Below are 15,000 nucleotides of genomic sequence, written 5' to 3' on the forward strand. Positions count from 1 at the left end.
AGCGGTTTCTTCGGGCCGTTTGCAATACGTCCCGGGACCCCTCGCGAGATTCCCCAACCACCTAGCGCGGGAAAGAGCTCGCCTAAGTTAGCCAGATATCAACCCACTGGCCGCAGGTCCGACCTTGATCCGAAGACCAAAGAAGGGCCAAACTTGCCTTGATTTGCTTCTCTCCTCATTCAGATAGTCGTTGCGCTGCCACCTGCTCCAGCTTCCGCGTCAAAGACACAACTGCCACTTGCATCCTTGAGTTGTTTTCTGAACTTGAATCGAAGTTGTCTCCCCCACCTTCCTTTTTCTTGGCAAGTTGACTTGGTGTTGCTTCAACAAGGGCCTAAGCCGCGTCCCAACATACGCCTCGCGCCGTACCCAAGAAGGGTTGTTTTTCCCCCAACAACCTGGGGCAAACCGTCTACGCATCGGACGCGCAGACGGCTCCGAGCCTCTTATGGCGAGACTAGCCATCCCACTGTAGAGGCTCCGCGGGAACGAGAGATCAACACCATCGCCTCACGCGTGGTTCTGCAGCAGGACTCCTGAAGTAGCCTTCCGCAGTAGACCGCACGTGTTCGCCAGCACGCAGCCGCCCGCCTTGGTTGGTTGCCGCAGTCGCCCTGTCCCCTGCTCGTACTCCGGGGTCGAGATCAACTGCCCTTGCCTCATGAAGGGCTCCGCTGCAGGAAATGCTTCCGCTCACACGGGGTCCGATTCACCCGCACAAGCGTCTTCACCCCTGTTTTATGGTACAGGCCCTTCAGCTTCACTTTGGGTCCCATACCCCGCCGCGTTGCATCCAGACCCGCACTTTGGTTTGGCGCCCTCCTAGTCTCCACCTCGGGTCCCAGACGCCTTGGCTTCAACGTAGTTAGGCGAGAGTCAGGGCCCGGTTTCTTTAAGCTCGCCCCAGGTTCACGAGCAAACACTCTTCCGGCCTTCTCATAGGCCTTCATCAGTCCCCTTCTCCCTTCTTATCCACATCCCCCGGCCATTCGTTTATACTCGCGGCTCCACGAGACTTGTACCCACGCCCCTGGCGACTCTCCACGGTCCTTCTCATCAGACCCCAGGAACCAGCTTTTCCGCTTCTTTACCCCACTCGCCGGATCTACGAGCTCCAGCTTCTTTATACTCGCCGGCACCTACGAGTCCTGGCCCTCTTTCCCTGTCGCTTCGCACGGCCCCCATCTTTATACTCCCGGCTCCAGGAGTGTCCACCCTTCTTTCCCCCTTCCAGCCCGGTTTCTTTACCCTCGCCCCAGGTCCACGAGCTATGGGCCCGGCTTGTTTATACTCGCCCCAGGTCCACGAGTCTTTTAACCACCATCCACCCGGTCCCTCGCCCTACTCGGCTTCACCGCGGTCGGCATGGGGCCTTCTCTTCTCTCCTCATCCTCTTGTTACCACCATCCGCCCGGTCCCTCGCCCTACTCGGCTTCACCGCGGTCGGCATGGGGCCTTCTCTTCTCTCCTCAAAACTTGTAACCACCATCCGCCCGGTCCATCGCCCTACTCGGCTTCACCGCGGTCGGCATGGGGCCTTCTTTTCCTTCTTCTCCCATCCATCCCGGCTTGTTTATACTCGCCCCAGGTCCACGAGTGTTTTAACCACCATCCGCCCGGTTCATCACCCTACTCGGCTTCACCGCGGTCGGCATGGGGCCTTCTTTCCTTCTTCCCCTATCCCAAAATCCACCTCTTCCTTCTCCAGCCCGGTTTCTTTATACTCGCCCCAGGGTCACGAGTCTTCTAACCACCATCCGCCCGGTCCCTCGCCTTACTCGGCTTCACCGCGGTCGGCATGGGGCCTTCCTTCCCTTGTTTTCCCACCCATCCCGGCTTGTTTATACTCGCCCCAGGTCCACGAGTCTTCTAACCACCATCCGCCCGGTCCATCGCCCTACTCGGCTTCACCGCGGTCAGCATGGGGCCTTCTCTTCCTTCTTCCCTTATCCCCGAATCCACCTCTTCTTTCTCCAGCCCGGTTTCTTTATACTCGCCCCAGGGTCACGAGTCTTCTAACCACCATCCGCCCGGTCCATCGCCCTACTCGGCTTCACCGCGGTCAGCATGGGGCCTTCTCTTCGCGTCCAGCCCGGCTTGTTTATACTCGCCCCAGGTCCACGAGTCTTCTAACCACCATCCGCCCGGTCCATCGCCCTACTCGGCTTCACCGCGGTCAGCATGGGGCCTTCTCTTCGCGTCCAGCCCGGCTTGTTTATACTCGCCCCAGGTCCACGAGTCTTGAACACCCATCTTTATACTCCCGGCGTTGGGAGTTCCTTTTCCTTCGGCCCCTTCGACCTTCGCACCCGGCCGTTCATTTAAGCTCGCGGCTCCACGAGCGTCGTGCAAACACATATCTTCTTTTCTCTTCCTCCACTCTTTCCCTGCACCCGGCCATTCTTTTATACTCCCGGCTCAAGGAGTCTTGCATATTCTAAATCCGCATCGCCGTTCCTTTATACTCGCGGCGTAACGAGTGTCGTGCACCACACATCTTCCTTTCTCTTCCTCCACTCCTACCATGCACCCGGCCATTCTTTTATACTCCCGGCTCAAGGAGTCTTGCATATTCTGAATCAGCTTCACCATTCTTTTATACTCGCGGCGTTACGAGTCTTCTCCACCTCCACTCTTCGCCTCCTCATCTCCTTCTCCATCTTCATCTTCTTCTTCTTCTTCTTCAGACCATAGGGCCGTAGCCCGTTTCTATCTCCTTTCATCAAAAAAAAAAAAATAACTTGGGCCTTCTGCCCGCATCTTCTTTTCTCGCTCTCTCCTCTCCTTCTCGCCTCCGCTTTCTTCCACTCCTTCGTCTTCTTCTTCACCCTCATCTTCTTTTCTTCAACACATAGGGCCGCAGCCCGTTTCCATCTTCTTTCTTCAAACTAACTTGGGCCTTTTTGCCCGCATCTTCTTTTCTCGCTCTTCCCACTCCTTCTTGCCTCCGCTTTCTTCCACTCCATCCTCTTCTTCTTCTTCAAACAAAAGGGCCTTCTTGCCCGAATCATAACTCTTCAACACAAGCCCGCTTACTTTATACTCCCCGGGTTGAGAGTTGCAAGACCATCGCCTTTCAGCTTCCCTTCACGTGACTTCAGCACCGCAGGTCCTCTTTGACTCACTCTAGTAGCCCCATAACAAGCAGACATAAACCTTTAGCTCCAACTGATTCAACCCACGGCCATCCATACTCCGCTCCGTTTCGCCTCTTGGCTCCTTCTTCAGCTCTTCAAACAGATTTCCAATCCGCGTCCTCCATCAAGTGGTCTCACCATAAGCCTGCGTTCTTTATCCTCCTGCCAGGTCCGGGAGTCTTCGGTCTCGAATCAAAGGGTTTCCCTAAACAGACTAAAAAAATTCGCCCGCAGGCGCTCATCCACTCCAACAAATACACCCTCTCATCTCAACCTTGCCCGCGTTGTTTATACTCCTGCCAGGTCCGGGAGTCTTGAAAAAATTTCCCCTTTTCTCCTCCTCCTGCACCCGCCTTCTTTATCCTCGCGCCAGGCCCGCGAGTCTTCTCTAGAGACACTAAGCCCGCAGGCTCCAACTTCAGCTTACAAAGATTCCAGGTCAACTAGGCCGCTCTTGAGCCGTGATGATAAAGAGCCACTCAACTTTCTCTAATCTGCTCCAAAATGCACCATCTCTAATCTGCACAAACCCGTCAACCTTATTTTCATGTCCGCCAACAAGTTTTGGTCTCAAAACATGGCTCTCATAGCCCCACGAGATTCATTTTTAGCACAAATGAGCATTCCACTTCACTGCCCGTGGTTAGGCATAGATTCAGGTTCAAACAGATCAGCTACAGCAGCCTCTTCACAAAATCAAGACAAGTTGTGGGTAGTAGCATGCAGCCCCAACCCTGCTTCACTTCACATGACGGCTCATTTTTTGAACACATGCAACCTGAACAAGCTTGACTTTTACGTCTCCACTTGCTGGACACTCATAGCCTGAAATCTTGGCCAACTTGCCTCCACCCATGTTGACCACCCCAGCAGTCGGGTAGGAGGTAGCTCTGATACCAAGTGTGACGCTGCATATCTGGTCCCACGGGTCCGCACTCGAATCCCGCACAAGAAACATGGTCCGCGGCCTCCCAGCACCGCGTCGCGTCTAGAAAACGCAGCAGAAGCCAACTCGCAAGACAAGTCAAGAAAACACGCCTTCGCGTCACAGCATGACCCCGTCGCGTCGCGTCGCGTTTTGGGCCATCACGCCCCATGATATCCCTCCCGCGTCGCGGTTTGCTCACAACACGCGTAACGCGTTTTTCTAACTCGCACAAGGGAAACTTGGCGCTTGGAGACGCCGGATCGCGCCACGGAAGAGTTCCGGGCTCACAAGGATCCACAATCAACCATCTTGGAACACGGCGCCACGGGGGCGACACGGTTCATATCCCACCTTTCCTCATAAGAAGTCATGGCGACTCGAATTCGGAACAGGGGGCCCGGCTGCCTCGCTCAAATTAAGAACCCTGCGTGCCGGGAGGCTAAAACGATGGTTGCTCCATGAGGCACGGCCTACATGGAGGAGGGGGGGAGACATGGGTTGCCCAAGCCTCACACTCCCTTCCCTCATAGGTGTTTTCGGCTCCAACGGCAAGGCATACCTACAAAGCCCGAAATTTTCCTTGGGGGGGGGGGGGGGGGGGAATGGCACCTCGCGACATGGCGTGTTGAGGGGGGGAGGGGGGGCCGAATTTTGGAGGGGGGGGGGGGGGGGGCGCCGAATTTTGAAGGTGGGGGGGGGGGGGAGGGGGGGGGGGGCGAAATTTTGAGGGGGGGTGGGGGGGGGGGGGGGGGGGGGCCGAATTTTTGAGGGGGGGGGGGGGAGGGGGGGGGGGCGAAATTTTGAGGGGGGGTGGGGGGGGGGGGGGGGGGGGGGGCCGAATTTTTGAGGGGGGGGGGGGGGGGGAGGGGGGGGTCCGAAATTTTGAGGGGGGGTGGGGGGGGGGGGGGGGGGGGGGGTTGGTGTGTGTAGAGAGGGGCCGAATTTTGAAGGGGGGGGGGGGGGAGGGGGGGGCGAATTTTTGAGGGGGGGTGGGGGGGGGGGAAGGGGTGGTGTGGTGTGGTGTGTGTTGAGAGGGGGGGGAGGGGGGGGGGGCGAATTTTGGAGGGGGGGTAGGGGTGGTGTGGTGTGGTGTGTGTTGGGGGGGGGGGGGGGGGGGGGGCAGAATTTTTGAGGGGGCGTCATGGTGGGTGGGTGGGTGTGTTAAGGGGAGGGGAGCACCCCCCCCCCCTCAAAAATCCCCCCCCCCCAACACACACCACACCACACCAACCCTCCCCCCCCCCTCCAAATTTTGCCCCCCCCCCCCAAAAAATTGCCCCCCCCCCCTCAACACACACCACACCACACCACCCCTCCCCCCCCCTCCAAAATTCGCCCCCCCCCCCCCCTCAAAAATCCCCCCCCCTCAACACACACCACACCACACCACACCAACCCTCCCCTTCCCCCCTCCAAATTTCGCCTTCCCCTCAACACACACCACCCCACCCCTCCCCCCCCCCCCAAAAATTCGCCCCCCCCGTCCAAATTTCGCCCCTTCCCCCCCAAAAATTCGCCCCCCCCCTCAACACACACCACACCACACCACCTCTCCCCCCCCCTCAAAAATCCCCCCCCCCCCTCAACACACACCACACCACCCCTCCCCTTCCCCCCCTCCAAATTTCGCCCCCCCCTCAACACACACCACCCCACCCCTCCCCCCCCCGCCCCCAAAAAATTCGCCCCCCCCCCAACACACACCACCCCACCCCCCCCCCCAACACACACCACACAACCCCTCCCCCCCCCTCAAAAATTCCCCGCCCCCCCCTCAACACACACCACACCACCCCTCCCCCCCCCCCTCAAAAATCCCCCCCCCCCCTCAACACACACCACACCACACCACCCCTCCCCCCCCCCTCCAAATTTTGCCCCCCCCCCCCCCCAAAAAAAAATTGGGCCCCCCTCTCAACACACACCACACCACACCACCCCTCCCCCCCCCTCCAAAATTCGCCCCCCCCCCCCTTCAACACACACCACCCCACCCCCCCCCTCAACACACACCACACCACCCCTCCCCCCCCCCCTCAACACACACCACACCACCCCTCCCCTTCCCCCCCTCGAAATTTCGCCCCCCCCTCAACACACACCACCCCACCCCTCCCCCCCCCGCCCCAAAAATTCGCCCCCCCTCCAAATTTTGCCCCTTCCCCCCCCCAAAAATTCGCCTCCCCCCTCAACACACACCACACCACACCACCGCTCCCCCCCCTCCAAAATTCGCCCCCCCCCCCAAAAAATTTCCCACCCCTCCCCCCTCAACACACACCACCCCACCCCCCCCCCCCCCAACACACACCACACCACCCCTCCCCCCCCCCTCAACACACACCACCCCACCCCTCCCCCCCCCCCCCCCCCCCGCCCCCAAAAAATTCGCCCCCCCCCCCCCCCCCAACACACACCACTCCACCCCCCCCCCCAAAAAAATTCGGCCACCCCCCTCAACACACACCACACCACACCACACCACCCCTCCCCCCCCCCAAAAATTCGCCCCCCCCCCCCTCAATACACACCTCCCCACCCTTCCCCCCCCCCCCTCAACACACACCACACCACACCACACCACACCACCCCTCCCCTTCCCCCCCTCCAAATTTCGCCCCCCCCTCAACACACCCCACCCCACCCCTCCCCCCCCCTCCAAATTTCGCCCCTTCTCCCCCCCAAAAATTCGCCCCCCCCCTCAACACACACCACACCACACCACCCCTCCCCCCCCCTCAAAAATTCCCCCCCCCCTCAACACACAAAACACCACCCCTCCCCCCCCCCTCCAAATTTTGCCCCCCCCCCAAAAAATTGGCCCCCCCCTCAACACACACCACACCACACCACCCCTCCCCCCCCTCCAAAATTCGCCCCTCACCCCCCTCAACACACACCACCCCACACCTCCCCTCCCCCCCCCAAAAATTCCCCCCCCCCCCCCCCCCCCAAAAATTCCCCCCCCCCCCCCCCCCCAACACACACCACCACATCCCCCCCCCCTCAACACACACCACACCACCCCTCCCCCCCCCTCAAAAATCCCCCCCCCCCCCCTCAACACACAAAACACCACCCCTCCCCCCCCCCCCTCAAAAATCCCCCCCCCCCCTCAAAAATCCCCCCCCCCCAACACACACCACACGACACCACCCCTCCCCCCCCCCCCTCCAAATTTTGCCCCCCCCCCTCCCCTCCCCCCCCCCCTCCAAATTTTGCCCCCCCCCCTCCCCTCCCCCCCCCCCCCTCCAAATTTTGCCCCCCCCCCCCCCCCAAAAATTCGCACCCCCCCCCTCAATACACACCTCCCCACCCCCCCCCTCAATACACACCTCCCCACCCCCCCCCTCAACAAACACCACACCACCCCTCCCCCCCCCTCAAAAATCCCCCCCCCCCTCAACACACACCACACCACACCACCCCTCCCCCCCCCCCCAAAAATTCCCCCCCCCCCCTCAACACACACCACCCCACCCCCCCCCTCAAAAATTCCCCGCCCCCCCCTCAACACACACCACACCACCCCACCCCCCCCCTCAAAAATCCCCTCCCCCCTCAACACACACCACACCACACCACCCCTCCCCCCCCCCCCCTCAACACACACCACACCACACCACCCCTCCCCCCCCCCCTCCAAATTTTGCCCCCCCCCCCCCCCTCAACACACACCACACCACACCACCCCTCCCCCCCCCCCTCAAAAATCCCCCCCCCCCCAACACACACCACACCACCCCTCCCCTTCCCCCCCTCGAAATTTCGCCCCCCACTCAACACACACCACCCCACCCCTCCCCCCCCGCCCCCAAAAAATTCGCCCCCCCCCCAACACACACCACCCCACCCCCCCCCCCCCAACACACACCACACAACCCTTCCCCCCCCCCTCAAAAATTCCCCGCCCCCCCCTCAACACACACCACACCACCCCTCCCCCCCCCCCCTCAAAAATCCCCCCCCCCCCTCAACACACACCACACCACACCACCCCTCCCCCCCCCCCTCCAAATTTTGCCCCCCCCCCCCCCCCCAAAAAAAAATTGGGCCCCCCTCTCAACACACACCACACCACACCACCCCTCCCCCCCCCTCCAAAATTCGCCCCCCCCCCCCCCCCCTTCAACACACACCACCCCACCCCCCCCCTCAACACACACCACACCACCCCTCCCCCCCCCCCTCAACACACACCACACCACCCCTCCCCTTCCCCCCCTCGAAATTTCGCCCCCCCCTCAACACACACCACCCCACCCCTCGCCCCCCCGCCCCAAAAATTCGCCCCCCCTCCAAATTTTGCCCCTTCCCCCCCCCAAAAATTCGCCTCCCCCCTCAACACACACCACACCACACCACCGCTCCCCCCCCCTCCAAAATTCGCCCCCCCCCCCCCCCAAAAATTTCCCACCCCTCCCCCCTCAACACACACCACCCCACCCCCCCCCCCCAACACACACCACACCACCCCTCCCCCCCCCTCAACACACACCACCCCACCCCTCCCCCCCCCCCCCCGCCCCCAAAAAATTCGCCCCCCCCCCCCCCAACACACACCACTCCACCCCCCCCCCCCCCCAAAAAAATTCGGCCACCCCCCTCAACACACACCACACCACACCACACCACCCCTCCCCCCCCCCAAAAATTCGCCCCCCCCCCCTCAATACACACCTCCCCACCCTTCCCCCCCCCCCCTCAACACACACCACACCACACCACACCACCCCTCCCCTTCCCCCCCTCCAAATTTCGCCCCCCCCTCAACACACACCACCCCACCCCTCCCCCCCCCCCTCCAAATTTCGCCCCTTCTCCCCCCCAAAAATTCGACCCCCCCCTCAACACACACCACACCACACCACCCATCCCCCCCCCCCACCCCCCTCAACACACACCACCCCACCCCCCCCCCCAACACACACCACACCACCCCTCCCCCCCCCTCAAAAATTCCCCCCCCCCCCCCCCCTCAACACACAAAACACCACCCCTCCCCCCCCCCCTCCAAATTTTGCCCCCCCCCCCAAAAAATTGGCCCCCCCCTCAACACACACCACACCACACCACCCCTCCCCCCCCTCCAAAATTCGCCCCTCACCCCCCTCAACACACACCACCCCACACCTCCCCTCCCCCCCCCCAAAAATTCCCCCCCCCCCCCCCCCAAAATTTCCCCCCCCCCCCCCCCAACACACACCACCACATCCCCCCCCCCTCAACACACACCACACCACCCCTCCCCCCCCCTCAAAAATCCCCCCCCCCCCCCCCCTCAACACACAAAACACCACCCCTCCCCCCCCCCCTCAAAAATCCCCCCCCCCCAACACACACCACCCCTCCCCCCCCCCCCTCCAAATTTTGCCCCCCCCCTCCCCTCCCCCCCCCCCTCCAAATTTTGCCCCCCCCCCCCCCCCCCCCCAAAAATTCGCACCCCTCCCCCTCAATACACACCTCCCCACCCCCCCCTCAACAAACACCACACCACCCCTCCCCCCCCCTCAAAAATCCCCCCCCCCCTCAATACACACCACACCACACCACCCCTCCCCCCCCCCCCCCAAAAATTCCCCCCCCCCCCCCTCAACACACACCACCCCACCCCCCCCCCCCCCTAAAAAATCCCCTCCCCCCTCAACACACACCACACCACACCACCCCTCCCCCCCCTCCCCCCTCAACACACACCACACCACACCACCCCTCCCCCCCCGCCCTCCAAATTTTGCCCCCCCCCCCCCCCCCTCAACACACACCACACCACCCCTCCCCCCCCCCCCTCAAAAATCCCCCCCCCCCCAACACACACCACACCACCCCTCCCCTTCCCCCCCTCGAAATTTCGCCCCCCCCTCAACACACACCACCCCACCCCTCCCCCCCCGCCCCAAAAATTCACCCCCCCTCCAAATTTTGCCCCTTCCCCCCCCCAAAAATTCGCCCCCCCCCTCAACACACACCACACCACACCACCGCTCCCCCCCCCCCTCCAAAATTCGCCCCCCCCCCCCAAAATTTCCCACCCCTTCCCCCTCAACACACACCACCCCACCCCCCCCCCCCCCCCAACACACACCACACCACCCCTCCCCCCCCCTCAACACACACCACACCACCCCTCCCCTTCCCCCCCACCAAATTCCGCCCCCCCCTCAACACACACCACCCCACCCCTCCCCCCCCCCCCCCCCCCCCCCCCCCGCCCCCAAAAAAATCGCCCCCCCCCCCCAACACACACCACCCCACCCCCCCCCCCCCCCAAAAAAATTCGGCCACCCCCCTCAACACACACCACACCACACCACACCACCCCTCCCCTTCCCCCCCTCCAAATTTCGCCTTCCCCTCAACACACACCACCCCACCCCTCCCCCCCCCCAAAAAATTCGCCCCCCCGTCCAAATTTCGCCCCTTCCCCCCCCCAAAAATTCGCCCCCCCCCTTCAACACACACCACGCCATACCACCCCTCCCCACCCCCGCCCCCCCCTCAACACACACCACCCCACACCACCCCTCCCCCCCCCCCCCTCAACACACACCACACCACCCCTCTCCGCCCCTCAAGAATCCCCCCCCCCCCCCCTCAACACACACCACTCCACCCCTCCCCTTCCCCCCCTTCAAATTTCGCTCCCCCCCTCAACACACACCACCCCACCCCTCCCCCGCCCCTGCCCCCAAAAAATTCGCCCCCCCCCCCCCAACACACACCACCCCACCCCCCCTCAACACACAAAACACCACCCCTCCCCCCCCCCCCTCCACGTGGCGTCATGGAGGGCGTCATGGAGGGTGGGTGGGTGTGTTAAGGGGAGGGGAGCACGTCGCGTCGTGTCAGGCCATGGGGCGCGGGGGGGGGGGGGGGGGGGGGGCATTGCGTTGGGTGGGTGTGTGTGTTAAGGGGAGGGTGGCACATCGCATCGTGTCGTGTCATGGGGGGGCGGGGAGGGGGGGGATGCGCGTCGCATCGTGTCATGTCATCGGGGGGGGGGGGGGGGGGGGTGCGTCGCATCATGTCGTGTCGTGGGTGGGGGGGCTGGGGTGGGGATGTCATGGGGGGGGGGGGGCGCGGCACGTCGCGACATGGTGTGGTGTGTGTTGAGGGGGGAAGGGGGGGGCGCGTCGTGTCGTGTCGTGTCATGGCGGGGCGCGTCGCGTCGCATCGTGTCATGGGGGCTGGGGGGGATGTCATGGGGGGGCCGAATTTTTGAGGGGGGGGAGGGGGGGGGGTGGTGTGTGTTGAGGGGGGAGGCGAATTTTTGAGGGGGGGACGTCATGGGGGGGGCGCATCGCGTCGTGTCGTGTCATGGGGGATGGGGGGATGTCATGGGGGGGGGAGGGGGGTTGTCATGTTATGTTGGGGAGGGGGCGCGTCGCGTCATGTCGGGGCATGGTGGGGGGGAGGGGGCATCGCGACACCCCGCGTCACCCCCCACGACACGGCACACCCCCCCACCCCACCCCACCGCACCCCCCTACGACGCGGCGCCTTCCCCCCACCCCACCTCGAAAAACCCCGCTCCATCCACAGCACCCCACCACTCCTCCAAAAACCAGGCTCGACCCACCGTGCCCCGCCTCACTCCCCCACGACACGGCGCACCCTCCACCCCACCGCACCCCCCCACGATGCCCCCCGCACCCCACCTCCAGAAACCCCGCTCCCTCCACACCACCCCACCACGCCTCCGAAAACCACGCTCGACCCACCCCACCTCGCGTGAGCCCCCCCACGACACGGCACACCCCCCACACCCCACCGCACCCCCCCACGACACGGCGCACCCCCCCACCCCCCCTCACCCCACGTCGAAAAACCCCGCTCGACCCACCCAACCCCGCGTCACTCCCCCATGACACGGCACACCCCCCCACCCCACCGCACCCCCCACGACGCCCCCCCCCCCCCCGCACCCCACCTCGAAAAACCCCGCTCCCTCCACGCCACACCACAAATGCCTCCGAAAACCCCGCTCGACCCACCCCACCCCGCGTCACCCCCCCACGACATGGCGCACCCCCCACCCCACCGCACCCCCCATCGACGCCGCCCCGCACCCCACCTCGAAAAACCCCGCTCCCTCCATACCACCCCACCACGCCTCCGAAAACCCCGCTCGACCCACCCCACCTCGCGTCAGTCCCCCACGACACGGCACACCCCCCACACCCCACCTCCGAAAACCCCGCTCCACCCACCCCACCTCGCGTCAGCCCCCCACGACACGGCACACCCCCCACACCCCACCGCACCCCCCCACGACGCGGCGCATATCCCCCCCCCCCCCGCACCCCACCTCGAAAAACCCCACTCGACCCACCCAACCCCGCGTCACTCCCCCAGGACACGGCGCACCCCCCCACGACGCGGCGCATATCCCCCCCCCCCCCCCCCCCCCGCACCCCACCTCGAAAAACCCCGCTCGACCCACCCCACCCCGCGTCACCCCCCCACGACACGGCGCACCCCCCCACCCCACCGCACCCCCCCACGACGCCCCCCCCGCACCCCACCTCGAAAAACCCCGCTCCCTCCACGCCACACCACCACGCCTCCGAAAACCCCGCTCGACCCACCCCACCCCGCGTCTCCCCCCCACGACACGGCGCACCCCCCCACCCCACCGCACCCCCCCACGACGCCCCCCCGCACCCCACCTCGAAAAACCGCGCTCCCTCCACAGCACCCCACCTCTCCTCCAAAAACCCCGCTCGACCACCCCCACCCCGCGTCACCCCCCACGACGCCCCCCCGCACCCCCCCTCGAAAAACCCCGCTCCCTCCACAGCACCCCACCACGCCTCCGAAAACCCCGCTCGACCCACCCCACCCCGCGTCACTCCCCCATGACACGGCGCACCCCCCCACCCCACCGCACCCCCCCACGACGCCCCCCCGCACCCCACCTCGAAAAACCGCGCTCCCTCCACAGCACCCCACCTCTCCTCCCAAAACCCCGCTCGACCACCCCCACCCCGCGTCACCCCCCACGACGCCCCCCCGCACCCCACCTCGAAAAACCCCGCTCCCTCCACAGCACCCCACCTCTCCTCCAAAAACCCCGCTTGACCACCCCAACCCCGCGTCACTCCCCCATGACACGGCGCACCCCCCCACCCCACCGCACCCCCCCACGACGCCCCCCCGCACCCCACCTCGAAAAACCGCGCTCCCTCCACAGCACCCCACCTCTCCTCCCAAAACCCCGCTCGACCACCCCCACCCCGCGTCACCCCCCACGACGCCCCCCCGCACCCCACCTCGAAAAACCCCGCTCCCTCCACAGCACCCCACCTCTCCTCCAAAAACCCCGCTTGACCACCCCAACCCCGCGTCACTCCCCCATGACACGGCGCACCCCCCCACGACGCCCCCCCCCGCACCCCACCTCGAAAAACCCCGCTCCCTCCACACCACCCCGCCACGCCTCCAAAAAACCGCGCTCGACCCACCCCACCCCGCGTCACGGCGCACCCCCCACCCCACCGCACCCCCCCACGACGCCCCCCCCCACCCCACCTCGAAAAACCGCGCTCCATCCACAGCACCCCACCTCTCCTCCAAAAACCCCGCTCGACCCACCCCACCCCGCGTCACCCCCCCACGACACGGCGCACCCCCCCACCCCACCGCACCCCCCCACGACGCCCCCCCGCACCCCACCTCGAAAAACCCCGCTGCCTCCACGCCACACCACCACGCCTCCGAAACCCCGCTCGACCCGCGTCACCCCCCCACGACACGGCGCACCCCCCCACGACGCCCCCCCGCACCCCACCTCGAAAAACCCCGCTCCCTCCACAGCACCCCGCCACGCCTCCGAAAACCCCGCTCGACCCACCCCACCCCGCGTCACCCGCCACGACACGGCGCACCCCCCCACAACGCCCCCCCCCCCCCCCCCCCCCGCACCCACCTCGAAAAACCCCGCTCCCTCCACGCCTCCGAAAACCCCGCTCGACCCACCCCACCCCGCGTCACCCCCCCCACGACACGGCGCACCCCCGCACCCCACCTCGAAAAACCCCGCTCCCTCCACAGCACCCCGCCACGCCTCCGAAAACCCCGCTCGACCCACCCCACCCCGCGTCACCCCCCACGACACGGCGCACCCCCCCACCCCACCGCACCCCCCACGACGCCCCCCCCGCACCCCACCTCGAAAAACCCCGCTCCCTCCAGGCCTCCGAAAACCCCGCTCGACCCACCCCACCCCGCGTCACCCCCCCACGACGCCCCCGCGCACCCCGCCTCGGAAAACCCGCTGCATCCACACCACCCCACCCCACCTCGAAAAACCCGCTGCATCCACACCACCCCACCCCGCGTCACGGCACACCCCACCGCACCCCCCCTCGACGCGGCGCATCCCCCCCGCACCCCACCTCGAAAAACCCCGCTCCATCCACACGACCCCGCCACGCCTCCAAAAACCCCGCTCGACCCAGCCCACCCCGCGTCACCCCCCCACGACACGGCGCACCCTCCACCCCACCGCACCCCCCGACGACGCGGCGTATCCCCCGCGCACCCCACCTCCAAAAACCCCGCTCGACCCACGGCACGTCACCTCACCCCCCCACGACATGGCACACCCTCCCTCCTAAGAAATCCCGCTCCGCTATGACACGGCACACACACCCCACTGCACACGACCCCCTCCCGCGACACGGAACCTTCCACCCCCCGACGGACCTCCTCAAGAAACCCCCCCACGACATGGCACCCCCCCGCGACATGGCACACCCTCCCTCCTCAGAAATCCCCGCTCCAACAACCCGCCCGCGCAACATGGCACGCCCTCCCTCCTCGGAAAAACCCCGCTCCACCGAACCCCCCCACAACATGGCACACCCTCCGCTCCCAAAATACCTCGCATCTTGAGGAGGGGGTTATCACGTGAGAGCGAGGCAGAGGGAGGGG

The sequence above is a fragment of the Lygodium microphyllum genome, chromosome 16 (assembly GCF_053477565.2).
Source record: "Lygodium microphyllum isolate KBCC chromosome 16, Lygodium_microphyllum_v1.1.10, whole genome shotgun sequence".
Classification (NCBI taxonomy): Eukaryota; Viridiplantae; Streptophyta; class Polypodiopsida; order Schizaeales; family Lygodiaceae; genus Lygodium; species Lygodium microphyllum.